This window comes from Lepidochelys kempii, chromosome 22 (assembly GCF_965140265.1).
Source record: "Lepidochelys kempii isolate rLepKem1 chromosome 22, rLepKem1.hap2, whole genome shotgun sequence".
NCBI classification, from domain to species: Eukaryota; Metazoa; Chordata; order Testudines; family Cheloniidae; genus Lepidochelys; species Lepidochelys kempii.
Window position 1 is genome coordinate 12,257,031 of NC_133277.1, and position 12,373 is coordinate 12,269,403.

Here is a 12,373-nt window from a genome sequence, read left to right on the forward strand (position 1 = left end):
AAGGACACCAACCTATTCACTATGGGGGAAATCCTGGCCCTGTTGAAGTCAATGAGAGTTCTGCCATTTCCCTCCTGAGTGTAACTTCACCTTGAGCAGAGGACTTTGGGTAAGGCCTAGGCCCCACTCAGGCAGAGCCTAGGCCTTATGCAGGGAATCTGCAAGGGGTAAATTTCACCCCATGTCACTGCAGAGTGTGTTGTTGTCCAGGAACAGTCAGTGCTCTCCCAGCCTCACCAAACCTTAGGCCAAGCTCAGAACAAAGACCAGTTGTCCCTTTTCAAAGATCGGAGCTCTGGGACACTCACCTCCCAGGCTTTCTCCCTCTTCCTGACCATAGTAAGTGGGGACCCGGGGAGTTCTGAGACTCTCTTACCTCAGCCTCAATTTATCCATCTGCAAAATACTACTCTCCTCCTTGGCTCTATAGACCATGGAGGTCCTTGGCTGTTCTCACAATTCCCCCCTGCTGCCTGTGAGCATATTTTCCTCTTTAATGGTCATTCACATTCAGAGCTCTGAGGTCTTGCTCAGTGTTATCACTCCATCTTCTCCATGGTCAACCATGAGGTCAGACACCATAGGGATGTCCTTCCATGAGACACTAAGCTGGTCTGTTGTGCATCATTCCAGCTACATACCCAGGCCACTTTGGGATCCTTGGATGAAAACAGCCGTAGAAGCACTGAGTGTGGTAACGGTTTGAAGAGGATACAAGCCCCACCCTACAAGGCATGTCCTTCCCTCTCCAAATAGGATTCTTGTTACTTACAGAGTGCCACAGGAGGGAGCTCACAGTTTAAACAAGATCATTAGAGATGCCTCCCAAGCCACAAAGTCTGCAGCGTTGCCAACCCCAAGAGTTCAAAAATCACGAGTCAGGCACGAAAAACGAAACAAAACAAAACATGAGATTGGCTTAAAAATCATGAGATTAAAAATAATAGTCTCTTTGCATTGACCTTCTAGGTTTTTGAACTTTTAGGTGGTGGCTCAAGTCACATTTTTCAAGAGTTTGTCCACCGCAACCCTGCGGGCTAGAAACGTACTTTTTAAAACAAATGAAAGCTGAGTGTCTTGTGTAATCACTTGACTCCACGAGACGGAGCTTTTTAAACAAACTCCTAAGACTCCTGATAAAATCACAAGAGTTTGGCACCATCTCCAAACTCTCCCAACGATCAGAAGAGGTATTTGAATGCAAGCTTTGCATTGGGACGAGGAGCAGGATGACAGATCATGTGAAAGAGGAAAATGACACTGAGATGAAGGACTTGATGACAATGACACTGATGTGGATTGTGAACATCTGAGAGACAGATGGCAGTTTGGATAGAAGTCACAAAACAGCTCTAGTAAATCCTTTTTATATTCTTGGCTCCAGCTGACCCTTTCCATCCAGCAGCAATTTTTAAGGTTTCCGCAGTGGAACAAAGCAGAAAGCTTTTGAACATTTTTGCAAAAAACAGAATTGGGACTCAATGTCCATTTACAGCGCAAAACCTGAGCTTTTTAATTTGCAAAGGTGTGAGACTATGGTCTAGTGGTTAGGGTGCTGGCCGGTGATGTGGGAGAGACAACTTTGAGACACAGCTCTGCCTGAATCAGAGCAGGGTTTTTTATCACAGATCTCTCTGAATCAAACAGAGCAGGGATTTGAACCTCACGTTCCCCTATCCCAAGTCAGTGAGCTAACCATCAGGCAATAGAGAGTGAGTGAGTCAATCGATCCCTCTCTGCTGAAACCAATACATCCCCATGAAACATTTCATTTAGTCTTTCCAAGCAGTTCTCCTCTTGGGCAGAAACAAAAAGAGATCATCAGCAAGAAAGGAACCCCAAATAGCACTGGTGAAATATTTTGGTGACAAAAATATTCTTAATAAAAAAACAGCCTGGGGGGGGGAGGGGGAAACTTGCCAACTTTTTTTTTCCTGACATTGTTTTTGAACCAAATCCTTTTGTTTTTCTCTCTTCCCTGCCCCTCTTTTTCATGGGCAAAATGAAGGAAAAAAAGGAAAAAAGTGGAGGGGAGGATGAAAGGGAAGGCAGAGAAAGAGAAAAGGAAATATAAAAAAAAATGAACATTTTCAAAACACTTTTGAAACCGAAGATTTCCATGAAAACCCCTGAAACTTGCTCCTTGTAGAATGAAGTTTATTTCAGGGTTTTGTTTGTTTGTTTGTTTTTTTCCTTCAAAAAAGATCTTTATCATTTTTCAATCTCTGCAAACCCCAAAGGAAGGGTGATGGGCTTGATTCTACACCCACTGAAATCAACTGACTTCAGGGGGAGCAGGATAGGGCCCTTTAAAGAGCACTATTGTTCTTGGAGGAAACAGCTCTTTCCTTTATCCAGCACCCGTCAGGCCAAGAGAAGAGAGTTTGCCAAGTTCAATACAAGGGTCAAGTGGCAGGTTGAAGAGACACTGGTGGCCATGTCACCAAAAACACCAAAACCCTGGCTGGGTCAGCACGGGGCAGTTTTCCTTACTGCTCCCACACTGGCTCTGTTCTGTGCTCCCACAGCTGTCCCTACTGCACCTTCCCCCAGCCCGGAACTCCCAAAGCTTAAAGTGAAGTGAGGGACATGATGAACCTACCCCCGCCCCCAATGTATTTATTTTTCGGAAGAGGCTTTATATACCTTAACGGGGCAAAGCCAGCTTCCCCGCCCACCTTTACCCCAGCACAGGTGTGTGGTGATCCCCAGATGCAGGGAAACCAGGGCTGTTCTGCTACATGGGGCAGGATTTGGGGAGGCCATAAAAGGGGGCACACACCTCCTATGTGGCATGCGCCATAATTCTGCGAGGAGGCTTTGGGGTGGAGCGGGGCAGCATGGGGGAGAAGCAGAGAACCGAAAACCAGAAGGGAACAGCAGATCATTTTGTCTGACTTCCTGCACGTTCACATGCCCCACCCAGTTACTCCTGTACTGAGCCCAATCACTTGGATTAGACTAAAGTATAACAGCCCTCAGAGACTATTGTGTGCCACAGGCTGAGAACAGGAGGGACCAAGGTACATCAATGCCCAAAGCCCCTGGAACGGCAGGGAATTGAAATATGTGCAGATCATCCTAGCAAGCAACCTATGCCCTATGTTGCAGAGGAAGGCAGAAAAACACACACACAAAAAGGAAAAATAGACCTCCCTCCCCCCGCCCAGGTCCCTTTCAATCTGATTAGGGAAAATTTCCTTCCTCACCCTGAAAATGGCAATCAGTAAGAACCACCAGCCAAGCACCAGAGAAACAATTTCTGTTCAGCCTCAGAACACCAGACCCACTCTCTCCAGTGTCCTATCTCCAGCCAAGGCCATCTCTGGTGCTTCAGAGGAAGGAGAAAATAAAACAAGTCCAGAATGCAAGGAGAGGGTCTATTTCCTTCCTGACCCCATAGGCAAGCAGCTGAAGCCCTGTGCAGAATCTAACGCCGATCCATTAGTGAACACTAGCTACTGCAACCTCAATACTGTAGTCGCACCTGTGGAGCGGTTCCATAGCTGTTTTGTGGCTTGGGAACCCCAGTGAATTGCAGCGCAGTTAGGCTCTCTGGCTTGTGAGATGCATAGGAGACAACAGCCTACTACTGCTGCCTGCAAATATATTTGGTCTAATATGAACAGAAATGTTTGCATGAAATAAATGAACAACAACAATCAACTATAAAAAACAAAATCTTTTTCTCCCTTTGTACTGAAACAGTGTAGGAAACTGCTAGCTAGAAGAGTTAGAAAATGAAATCCGTGATAAACCAAGTGTGAAAATAGTTATCTTAGATTTATTATTTAAGATAAGTGAAATTAAAACAAGCAAATGAAATAATCCCCCATTAGAGACCATCAGCAGAATTTGAACTGTCAGCACTGCAGCCCAGACCTGGGGTTAAAGGAATCTCTCCATCAGCTGGCAGCAGAAGCAGGCTGCTATCCTCTATGTGGGCCAACCACTAGAGGGCAACACAATACACATTCTCACAAGGTTGTAATACACTTAAATGCCATCAATGGGATAAAGCAAATTAGATTTTAAAAAAATCCATCCAGATTTAATAATCTTCTAATGCAGCTAAGTGATTTTAATTTTAAATATGATTATTATTATTATAGCTCTCTTTAATGGCTTCAATTGCTTTTTTTAAAAAAAAAAAAAAAAAGGTCTGCACTCTTCTCTCAAATATATGTTTCTGTTATTTGCAGGGTAAGAGGGAGCTGTCCCAGTCATGCAGGTGGGGGGAAAAAACAGCTTGTGTTTGGCATCCCTGAGTTTCACAAGGTTTGCAAGGCAGTCAATGCACTATAAAGTCTTGAAGGCCTGATAAAATGTGCGACTTATTTCTCCAGATCCGTGCCCTAGTTGTAAATGCACTGTGAGATGGCAAATTTGTATGTGTGCTTCCCTCTGCATGCTGCCTGAACCTGCCGCTGTTGCAGGATTTTCTTAAGAATAACTGGATTAATCATCTTCTGGCAGAAGAGGGCAAAAAAAACCAACAACAACACAACCTTCCTCCATTCAAAGTCTCTGGGCTAAAGGGCTATAAAATACAGGAGAAGCAGCAACAGCAAAAGCAAAATATTGGTTTATTGGAGCTCTGCTTTATTAGCTGCAGGAAGAAAGGGGGAAAAAGGCTAGCAGAGCAGGAAAATCTACCCATGAGTTAGCAGAGTGCATGGGTCGAGGAGGTGACAGAATCATAGAACTGGAAGGGACCTCGAGAGATTATATAGTCCAGTCCCCTGCACACGTGGCAGGACTAATTACACCTCATGTCACATTCTGGGCACATAAGATTTATTGGAGTAACTGGTGCCAAATTTTGTGACTGTATGCAGCTATAGATGATGCTTATTAAGTTTAGGCTGGAATTAGTCACAGGTCAGGGGGAATTTCTATCTATCCAGCTTTCCACCTAAGGTATTTTAAAAAGATATCTATCGTCATAACCTGGCATGGTGTCTAGATACTCGATTAACTGGTGTTATATAAATACCACCAGAATACAAAAGATTGGATCTATTGATCTGCATGCCATGGTATCTAAGAAATTCTATCATTCGAGGAAGCCTAAGATAGACCAAATAGGAGATCGCCAAAGAGTGTATCTGAGGTGCTAACCAGAATAGCACTAAGAATGCTCTTGTCCCACATCAATCAACAGGTCAGTTTTCTTAATCCCTTCTCTGGTTGCAGAGCTTCTGTGTACATGGTCCTTCCCCGTGTCTCCCAACGCCAAAGGGGTATCTTCCCCGTTTCAGCTCAGCCATGGGGCCCCTTTGGCCTTAGACGTGGTTGTGATCTACAATCAGCTGTGTTGGCTGCTGTGACATCTCTTTCCAAAGCACAGCTGCAGCCAGTGCAAAGGATTCTGGGGCACATGTGGAAACTCAAAAGACACCCAGTGCAGGTGACTGAGCACAGAAACAGGGACATGCTTTTCCAGGATGAAGTGACACAGGTCGGGAGGGAAGGCTTAGAAGGGAGAATACAGAGGACCCACTGAGCCAGCATGATGACCTTTCTCTCTGCATAAATGGCATGGTGCTTTAAGGAGGAGGAGGTTTGTACCTCCACCTAATGGTAAGATCAATTCCGCCCGTGTGCCACGAACAATGTCTGTGTGATAGCTGTTGAGCAAAAGATAGGTGGGAGTCAGTGGACTTGTAGGCAGGAGAGCTCAGCAACTAACTACATATAAGTTAGCAACTAACTGTGGTGTTGGTCCTGCTTTGAGCAGGGGGTTGGACCAGATGACCTCCTGAGGTCTCTTCCAACCCTGATATTCTATGATTCTATGTGAGGAAAGTAGTACCCCTAAGAGATAACCATGGTTGGACGTGGGCAGAGGCTACATGTTTGATACAACATCCCTGAGGGAGGAGAAACTAAGTCAGATTGTCCTGGCTAGAAGCAAAGCAACCTCTACAATCCTGGAAGACTTGGTTCCAAGGTTACCGCATTTCAGTGTCACAGTAAATCCTATTTCCTGTACTGTATGTCGAGAAGGCTTACACAAATTTGAAGAGATTGTTCGCCTGAGACTGTGGAGATAGGAGAAACTATTCTTTTTAAAATATCCATCTTCAGTGATGAAGAAAGAAAAACCTATATAAAGGAATCACAAGTGTCCTTTATGCTGAATATAGGCCCCTTGCACACAAACTCACAGCATTTTCTTCTCCTGGCCAGGAATTATTTTGAGCATCTAAACTTGTTGACCGAGGGTCAGATCCTCAACTGGTATAAATTAGCATAGCTCCACTGATGTTAATTAAATGTAAATTAGCATAGCTCCACGTATTCTGTGCCTGAATATCATCTGACTAGAGCTTGTGCCTTTTGCCTCAAAACAGCCAAGAGAGACAGGGTTTTTCCCCACCATGACTCACTAAGGTCAACGTATCTTAGTAACACCGGGAGCTTCGCAAATGTTAAAGCTCTACACCCACTCCCCATTTGAACAGAGGCAGAAGTTATTTTGATTTCATACCGCTACAACTTGGGAAGACATGCATCTTCCTTGCTTGCTGCTTTTGCACTCTGCCCAAGTTCAAGCTATTTGTGCGTCTCACGCTGCCATTGTCTACACTGTGTTCCAGCTATAAATGTTAAATAAACTCAAAAAAGACAAAGTGCATTATTGTAGCGCAGCCAGATGCTTCCAGAGCAGAAGATTGCTGAAATGAGAACAAAACACTCGCTGGATCAGAGGATCCCCTGGTGGACTGGCGTTTGAAATGAAATGTATGACCTGCCTTAACTAAAGCTGCCATTAAGCATTACTGCTGTCTGTGTTCTGAACACACATGCGGAAACACACTCACGCTGCAGCTGGGAACGTTATTAACTGGTGAGGCTAAGCCTGGATTCTGAGCTGTCACACTATTAAACAGCCTTAAGAAGTAAAACGCTGGGATTTTCCATCCAGAAGACATGGCTCTCTCCTCCAGTACCGCCATCACTGTAGAGGCAGACGTGGCTCATCCTGACGCTAAAGGTGATAGATGGCGCATGATGTCAGTCAACAGTTTGGTAAGAAAGGACCTCATGCAAAAGTTCCCCGTGGCACTTAGGACGGCCTGGGAGATGATCCCTTCCCTGGCCCTTAATAATAGCAATGCCTGTTTTTTATAGAGCATTTCTCATCACTAGATCTCAAAGCCCTTTAGATCCTCACAACACACCTGTGAGGTAGGGGATTATAATTATCCGAATTTTATAGATGGGGAACTCAGGCAGAAACTTAGCGAAAACCCCGAAGACTTGGTGGTTTTGGGCAGATGATTTTGTGTGACTTCACCCCTGGTGACACACACCAGGTTGACAGGCCTGGAAGCGCTGGGCTTTAGGAGTGTGAGTCCTGGACTTCCAATGAGATCTCTGCTCCTAAATCCCTTAACAGTTTCTGAAAAATCCTGTTGTTTTATCCACAGAACAGGGACGGGATGATCAATGTCAGGGCAAGCTTCTCCTGCAGCGTCCACTCATGTGCTTCACCCCTGGACCATGTCTGAGCTAGAAAAGGGTGCTTCAATCTTCTTGACTCATTCAGTTCTTAAGACTGCCAACTAAGGGCCAATTAGTGCCATCACATGGCAACTACCTTTAGTCACTATGGAAACAGGCTTGATTCCAGCCGAAGACCTAGATGATCTCGATGCAGAAGTCTCCATGGTTCATCACCCTTCGAGTCCATCAAAGGGGAGAATTTTCATTCTGGTTTGCCTAAGGGTGGAAGGGAATAGAGCACGATATCACAGCACTTGAGGGAGTGGCTGTGTGCATCCGATATTTTTACACCACATGCTAGGGATGGGAGAACCAGTTCGGACAAGAGCAGCGCTGTCAAATCACTATCCCCCCTCTATAACTGAACCTGAAACTCTCAACAGCAATGGAGCAAAGGTGTGTGGGGCCCTGATCTGCTAGCGGGTAATGCCTCGCAAAACACTTGGCCCGGTCTTCCCATCCCAGCCTGTCTCAGCTGCTTCAAGTGGACACTTCTTCCTCCAGCTCCCACATGAGGCATCCTGCCAGCACCAACACCTAGCAGAAATCAGCTGTGCCGTGCTCCTGTGCTTTCTCTGCTCTTAAGTCCCAAGGATCCCACCGGTATCCTCCCCTGACCCCAGGCCTTTTTAAAGAGTCTGAAATCTTCGGCTAACATTCCCCACCTTCCTATGGGTTTTTTGATGCCTCTGAACTACCAGGTCCTGGCTGCAAGGGGTGGGGGATCTGAAATACCCCAGGATATAACTAATCTGGCAAAACTCCTAGTAGCCGGGGTGGCACCTTGCCTCTTTCACCTATTTTGTGCCATCCAAACTGTTTTCCAAGTCTAGCACTTTGGGGAGGTGGTTATTTCTTGCTGCCTTTATTCCCTTCCCCCAACCCCTCCAAATATATTGAGGCTTGGTTGATACTTAAAACTGATACAGGCATTGCTAAGTCAGCCAGGGGGAGTGAAAAAAACACACACCCTAGTGATAAAGCTATGTCGACAGCCCTTCAACCCCGGCGTAGACACACCTGTGCCAGTGGAAGAGAGCTGCTGTCGACACAGCTAACGTCACGTGTGAAGGTGGTGTTCTTACTCCTTCCATCAGCCTACGCTGCGTCTATACTGGGGCAACGTCGGCGCAGGCTCTCTAGCGTAGACACAGCCTTACGTTCCTCACTGTCTGCAGTGCAGCTGCAATGCAGCTGAGCTCTCTGTAGGCTCACAAGGCTGGATGAGGAGTTTTTAATAGCAGAGTTTGTTCAGCTGACAGCCTGCTCACCTGGCTAGTGGTTAGCGCGTGCTCAGCATTGCAAGGGAACGTGTGATGCTCCGAACGAGCGGTCTGTCTAGATCAAATCTGCCGAATTGCACTGTGGGTGTGCCTGGTCTGTATGGATCCATGTACTGGCTGTTTACACTCCAGCTGCCCACTGGGTTTTACAGTAGCCATTTGGCACCTGCTGCAGCTCCCATTGTAGTCAATGGGAGCAGCAGGGTCGGGCCCTAGAACTTGATATTGTTACGTACATTTGAAGCGAGGGAGTTGCTGTTTTTAAGGCCATGTGTGAATCGCCAGCTTGTGAATGGCAATAGACCAAAAGCCCCAGGGGCTGAAGTCTGCTGTTCACCACAGCACAGAGATCAGGAGCAGGACAAGCTTCTCCGCCAGCCCCACTTCCAGCAGTGTCTCTCAGCCCCAGTGCTGAGTCACCACCTTCAGGAATGGAAGCAAAATTCAGAGTCTGTGGTCCTTTGGGGCCTTGGCAACAGCAAGGGTGCAGAACTGTGGGACATGGATGCTTATCCACTGGGAACAGCAACCCGACCATTTCACGCAGACCACCAAACAGCCACTAGCAGGGACAGCGCTCGCTTCCAAGGCGGGTTGGATTCAAACAATGGCCTAGCAATGAAACACTCCACAACCCCTTAACAATCCTTAACAAGCCCTTCAGTCTCACCAGGTCCTAGGAGGTGTCAAGTGCTCTCAGCATCCACTGAAGTCAATGGGAGTTGAGGGTGCCCTACACTAAAAGGCTGCTTGGGCCTAATTTCAGAGCATGCCCTAAACCTAAGGGACCGCCGTCGGGACCCGTTAGGTTGGTGTGGTCAGCATGCTTCGTGATGGGAGACTGGCTGATCTGAACCAAGCCTGAGTGTGTGCGCTCTGCGGATTGCACCTGATTGGAGCCTGAGACTTGCACTCGGGTCCTGTCAGGTTTGGGTCTGATTGCAAGAATCTACCCCACCCTTCCAAAGAGGTGTTCAGCACCGGGCAAGGTGAGCAGCCAGGTTGGCTGGAAGTGAACTATCCTAGAGGGTCCGGTCCTATTTAAAGGAGCACTGATCCTTTCTGCCTACCTGCCCTCTGGGCTCTGCTGTGGATTCAGACTAAAGAAGAAGAACCAGCTCAGCATGACTCTCAACGTGCTGAGAGCGAGGAGAGTTCTGCAGGATGTAACACAGGGCAATTAAAGACACCTCTGTTGGAAAAGATGGCTGCAAACCACAGAATTAGTAACACAGTCTCCATAGCTTACATGGCAGACTCTTCCTTAGATGGTGACGCTCCCTTTGCTTATCCTCTCTATCTCTTCTTTCCACCCCCTCAACCTATTTGTCTTATTTGGCTTTACATGAGTCAGATCTACCAATGCAGTATCACGCGAATGTACTCCCTGCACCCTCATCCCTCCGCCCTGCTTTTCTAACTGAACACTGGTACCAACACCCTATGGTACTGCAAAGTAAAGAACAAACTGCTACGAGGTGGAGGGAAGGATGCAGGTTGTTTGTCACACCTGCCAGAGACACATCACCTGGTTTTTAAATAGTTTGTTTTGTGCTTGATTACCTCACCCCCATAGGAAGGTACTATCCTGGCCCAACACAGCTAACCCTAAGAACACTCACAGAGTTGTTCTTGTACCCACAACTAGGCACTTTCGAGAGATGATTGAAATGACAGAATCATAGAATAACAGAGTTGGAAGGGACCTCTGGAGGCCATCTAGTCCAACCCCCTGCCCAGAGCAGGACCAATCTCAACTAAATCATCCCAGCCGGGGCTTTGTCAAGCCTGACCTTAAAAAATTCTAAGGAAGGGGATTCCACCACCTCCCTAGGTAACGCATTCCAGTGTTTCACCACCCTCCTAGTGAAAAAGTTTTTCCTAATATCCAACCTAAACCTCCCCCACTGCAACTTGAGACCATTACTCCTTGTCCTATCATCTGCTATCACTGAGAATAGTCTAGATCCATCCTCTTTGGATCCACCTTTCAGGTGATTAAAAGGAGCTATCAAATCCCTCCTCATTCTTCTCTTCCGTAGACTAAACAATCCCAGTTCCCTCAGCCTCTCCTCATAACTCATGTGTTCCAGTCCCCTAATCATTTTTGTTGCCCTTCGCTGGACTCTCTCCAATTTCTCCACATCCTTCTTGTAGCGTGGGGCCCAAAACTGGACACAGTACTCCAGATGAGGCCTCACCAATGTTGAATAGAGGGGAACAATCACGTCCCTCGATCTGCTGGCAATGCCCCTACTTATACACCCCAAAATGCCATTGGCCTTCTTGGCAACAAGGACACACTGTTGACTCATATCCAGCTTCTCGTCCACTGTCACCCCTAGGTCCTTCTCTGCAGAACTGCTGCCTAGCCATTCGGTCCCTAGTCTGTAGCTGTGTATGGGATTCTTCCGTCCTAAGTGCAGGACTCTGCACTTGTCCTTGTTGAACCTCATCAGATTTCTTTTGGCCCAATCCTCCAATTTGTCTAGGTCACTCTGGACCCTATCCCTATCCTCCAGCGTATCTACCACTCCTCCCAGTTTAGTATCATCTGCAAACTTGCTGAGGGTGCAATCCACACCATCCTCCAGATCATTTATGAAGATATTGAACAAAACCAGCCCCAGGACCGACCCTTGGGGCACTCCGCTAGATACCGGCTGCCAACTAGACATGGAGCCATTGATCACTACCCCTTGAACCCGACAATCTAGCCAACTTTCTATCCACCTTATAGTCCATTCATCCAGCCCATACTTCTTTAACTTGCTGGCAAGAATACTGTGGGAGACCGTGTCAAAAGCTTAACTAAAGTTAAAGAACAACACATCCATCACTTTCCCCTCATCCACAGAGCCAGTTATCTCATCATAGAAGGCAGTTAGATTAGTCAGGCATGACTTGCCCTAGGTGAATCCATGCTGACTGTTCCTGATCACTTTCCTCTCGTCTAAGTGCTTCAGAATTGATTCCTTGAGGACCTGCTCCATGATTTTTCCGGGGACTGAGGTGAGGCTGACCAGCCTGTAGTTCCCAGGATCATCATTCTTCCCTTTTTTAAAGACGGGCACTTCATTAGCCTTTTTCCAATCTTCCGGGACTTCCCCTGATCGCCATGAGTTTTCAAAATAATGGCCAATGGCTCTGCAATCACATCCGCCAATTCCTTTAGCACTCTTGGATGCAACGCATCCAGCCCCATGGACTTGTGCATGTCCAGTTTTTCTAAATAGTCCCAAACCACTTCTTCCTTCACAGAGGGCTGGCCGCCTCCTCCCCATGCTGTGCTGCCCAGTGCAGTAGTCTGGGAGCTGACCTTGTTCGTGAAGACAGAGGTAAAAAAAGCATTGAGTATGTTAGCTTTTTCCACATCCTCTGTCACTAGGTTGCCTCCCTCATTTAGTAAGGGGCCCACACTTTCCTTGGCTTTCTTCTTATTGCCAACATACCTGAAGAAACCCTTCTTGTTACTCTTAACATCCCTCGCTAGCTGCAACTCCAGGTGTGATTTAGCCTTCCTGATTCCATTTCTACATGCCCGAGCAATATTTATATACTCATCCCTGGTCATTTGT

The 12,373-nt window shown here is 46.8% G+C and overlaps 1 protein-coding gene across 5 annotated transcripts in view; it reads right to left on the reverse strand.

Moving 5' to 3' along the window:
* Nucleotides 1–12,373, reverse strand: part of GRIK4 (glutamate ionotropic receptor kainate type subunit 4) — a 304,903-nt gene that overhangs the window by 24,026 nt on the left and 268,504 nt on the right. The gene's annotated exons all lie outside the window — the stretch shown is intronic.